Here is a 4,379-nt window from a genome sequence, read left to right as displayed (position 1 = left end):
AGCCTGTTCAGGAGCGTTTGTATTTGCCTCTCTGGAAAGTGGTCTCAAACTCACGAGATGAGGTTTCTCAGCTCAAGAGATCTGGGTCAGATTTCTTGGATCAAGAAGTTCTGAGTGTAAGAAAGCATTGAGTTTACTGAAAAATACCTTTCTTTTATTCTTGCAGCAATAGCAGTATTAGTAATGCAAGAACTGAAATACAAAGTTCCTCGTGGAACCATAGTGCTACTGCCTGAGTCTTTAAAGTCCAAGGATATCTAACTTGCTTGTATTGGAATATGAAAACACCTGAGGATGGCTGATGGGGAAAATCTAAAGCTTGTAATTACAACTAGCTGTTGCGTGTAGCGTACTCAATTCAAAGTCTTGAGCAAATGGCCTTTGCCTATTCTGGGGACTGCATGGTTATAATGAATTTAAAAGGCAGCTTCTAAATTTGCTAGATGCTCTTTCACAACCGCAAATCAGCCAATGTGAGGCTGGAAGTAAGTCTTCAGTTCTGGAGAAGCAAGTCCCCAAGTAGCCTTTTGCTTCAAGGACAAGTACAAGGTTGGTATCAGTGGAAAACAAAACCAGTAATTCAGAATGGAAGGAAAGACAACTTTAAAATACTCATCTGGGTCAGTGGCTCTCCTGTTTCTTGAGTAAAGTCTCTGTAGCTGACTTTCCTACCTCATTGCTCCACTAGAAATTAATACCTCTTGGGACTTTTTGGAGGAGATAGTTATGCCTTCTCTGTCCTGGGTGTGTTGCTTTCCAGTGGGGAAGATTAAGAGGTTTCTTCTCTCTCTCTTTCCCCTCCAAGAAAACACCACTTTAACTAATGTGTGCAACAGAAGATAGTAGTAGGTTTTTGTGTTTTGTTTTGTGGTTGGGTTTGGGTTTTTTCTTCCCTAAATCTTGGTACTACAGTTGACTGAGATAGGTAGACTCAAAAAGGCTAATAGCACCAAACTTTTCAAATGTGCAGCAGAGAGGGAGAGAGATTCTGGCCTAAGGGGATACATTGCTTGATAAATTGGGCTTCTGGTAGTCCCACGAATAGACTGCCTGCTACATCCTACTTCCCTGCTGTGCTAAATTATAGGTTCAGATGTGTTAAATATTTTAATATGTTAAATATAACCAGCAGTAGCTCCTCAGAAGCCCTCACAAATAGGAGGGGAGGTGATTTGTTCATTGGTAAATGGTTTTGCATGGGAGTTCACAACGCCATGTGGCTCAAGGAAGCACTGCTCTGCAGCATTGACCTTTACAGGCAGTAGGCTGAACCCTGGCTGCAGATGGGGGGCTTGCATTTCTGCAGATCCCGCCTGACTCCTGAAACAAGGACACTTGATAACACGAGGCTTCCGCTCTCTCTTGCTGCCTTTCATGTTGGGAGATATTAATCTACAGAGAGTAAAATACTCCTTTTCGGTTAGGGTTTGAATCTTAGTAGTACTGGTAGTTTGTCCAAAACTGACTGAAAACAGCTTGCATGGTTTTATAGAGATTTAGAGGAAAAATTGGTTTTTGTTTTTGTAGTTGGACTGTTTAAGACTTACAGCAGAAGTGCATGATCTCTTGTTTGCAGAAAAGGACTTCTGGCTCTTTATATGAATTCCTGTTCTTAAACCCAGAACTCTAAGCTTTTTAGTTTCATGCTGCATGTGCCTTGTTTCCAAAACTTGGCCTCTGCAGTTGGGCTGCATTAATAGCCTGGTGAGGATGGATTAGTTTCCTAGGAAAGCTAGAAGAAAATGATTACTATCACTGACCTGGAAGAAATATAGGGATACCTTCATACCTGAGGTCAAGAGGTTGCTGGGTTTGTCATAATCTTTCTTTGTGATGCTGGTGTTGGGAGGTCACTTGGTGAACCAGTTGCTTCTTGCAAGTACTTACTGATCTGTCTGGTTTCATAGTGTTAAGGGTTATGTGTGGTTTGTGTTTTGGTAGGTTTTTTTTTTTTTTCAAAAGATCCTTCTGAATGTAAACACTATCTAGTGTGATGCAATGTGGCTTAGTGTGTCTGACCCAGGTAGCCTTATGCTAGACTTACAGAAGTGTAAGAAACAAACTCATTCTTGCAGAGTCTTAGGTGAGCACTTGAAGCATGTGTTAACTTGATGTTGCATACTGGGCTTTCTGAATAGCAGCCTTTTCCTGGGAGGAGTAGAATGAATAAGTTGGTATGATCTACTCAAGCTATTAATGCCACCAGAAAGCTGCTTGTTTGTAGCAATTTTCTTCTGTAGGGTGATTTTCATCTAAACTGTAGTTGGACTGAAGTTAAATTAAGAGTAGTGCCATGATGTACTTGCAAATCAGAGTTGTAGGGATGCGCTTCTAATGGATAGTAATTCAGGCTGCAAAATAGGTATTTGTAAGCATCTTCTGTGGTCTTTGAGGATGAGAAACCGATAAGACCATTCAGTGACACGTTGTGTGTGTATAGGCACGGATCAAAGGAAACTTAAATCGATCACTGTTTCAAAGGTTTTAGTGGGAAGCACTGGTTTTCTTTAATATACAGGGTTGTCAAGTGCTGCTGAAGGACTGTGATTGCACAAAAGGCATTAAGCAGGTTCTTGTCATGTGGTTCAGCTTCTGAACTTGAATAAACTCCAGTGACCTCACTGGTGTGCACTCAGATTACTTGGGCATCAAGAGGCAGGAATCCAGGTGTTGTTCCATTTGATTGCAAGAGGATTGCAGCCAAACATCTGAGGACAGGGCTGTGACTTTCCCCGGAGATGGGGACAGAGCCTCGACACATCGCTATCAGATGTAGTGTTCCTTAAAGGTTGCAGCAAGAGTCTTAACTTCAGTTGCACCTTATGAAGTAAATCGCCATGGCCCAACCGATGGGGCTGAATCCATCTTGTAGGCTGTTTCCCTCTGGTCCTGCCTTGTCCCAAATTGCGGGAACAGAAACTGAAACAGCAGTGGCAACCTGAACCACAGCATGATGCCTTGTGGTTACTCAGAGCCAGACTGCGGTGCTGAAGGGGGGCTGGAGGTGGAGGGGGGTGAATATTAAGGACCTGCTCGTTCCTCTCTGTGCATGGGATTGGTTCCTCACTAACAGCTTTTTAGTTCCTCCCTATTTACTGTTGCAGGAGAGTGAATATGTCAGTTACTGCTTTAAAAGGAGAGTTTATAGCTCTGAAGCCTGGCTGGGTGATCTAGGTGAATCTGGCTAAGATGAGATACTTAGTTTTTTAATTGGGGTGGTGGGGGGTGTGTTAGGTGGGGGAGGGCAGAGTAGTGGATTAGACAGTTCAACAGTACTTGGTTTGTTTGGGGAAGTCCTTTGTGGTGAAGGAGAGACTGTCACATCATACATGACATGACAGGCTGCACCACAGGAGACATCTTGCTGTTGTATTCATCTTATACAAGGCTTAAACTGAGGATTCTCCTTCAGGTCTCAATTACCTATGCTCCTTTGCTGTATTTTGAGGGTGGTTGTGGTTTGCTTGCTGGTTACAGTTTGGCTCTGTCACAGGTGATTGCAAGACCTCAGCCAAGTTGCTGCCTTGACTGCGGGGCAGGGGGAGAAAATCATGGCAGGACTTGCATGCAGTGTTTGGAGTTGCATGCTCAAGGTGTAGTATTACAATATCCATCTCTTTCCCCAGCTGTGCTGTCTTGTTTCCTTCTGGGAGCTAATGGCTATCTGGTCATCGAGACAAGAGTTGATCTAACTGAGAACTAGCATCAGAACTAACCCAGGAAAATGTTGTTTGCTAGATCACCTCCCTGGTGTGACTGCATAACCAGATGAGCCTGGCCAGCACAAAGAGGGTTGCGAGGGCATGTATCTGGGACAGGTTGGACTGGCTCAAATTTAAGCTGATTGTAAATGCACTCTGAGATTAGGATTATGTATTTTATTCAGACAAAAGGATTTCTCTTGTTAATAGCCAAAGCTATTTGTTGCATCCTCTTTTATACTCAACAAAGGAGCTAGAATGTGATTCTGCACTTGCTTTTCAAAGGCTGAACAGAGAAAGACTTAAGTAAAACAGATCTGTGGGAGCTGTGCAGTGTAACCTGTAACAGTAAGAAAACAACAAACTGCAATGGCAAGTAGCTGTCAGGATACCTCAAAGGTATATGGGTGGCTGATCCCCTGTTCTAGCATATCATAGTGAGAACATCTTAGGGCCATATTGCTCATAGTAACAGATAGGCAACTTGTAGCTTTCTCCTGCCTGCAAGAGGCTGTAGAAATAACACAGCTGCTTCTTGTACACCACGTGGTGGACCTGACTTTATGGCAGGCCACTGCAGTGCTAGCATGCTGTTCATCTAAATATTAGGGTAGAGAGGAGGCGAGGCCATTGGTTCTTGGGATTGTTTATTTAGCAATACAGAAGCTGACGGCTGCT

Source organism: Pelecanus crispus, chromosome 4, assembly GCF_030463565.1.
Source record: "Pelecanus crispus isolate bPelCri1 chromosome 4, bPelCri1.pri, whole genome shotgun sequence".
Classification (NCBI taxonomy): Eukaryota; Metazoa; Chordata; class Aves; order Pelecaniformes; family Pelecanidae; genus Pelecanus; species Pelecanus crispus.
Note: the sequence above shows the minus strand (reverse complement) of the source record.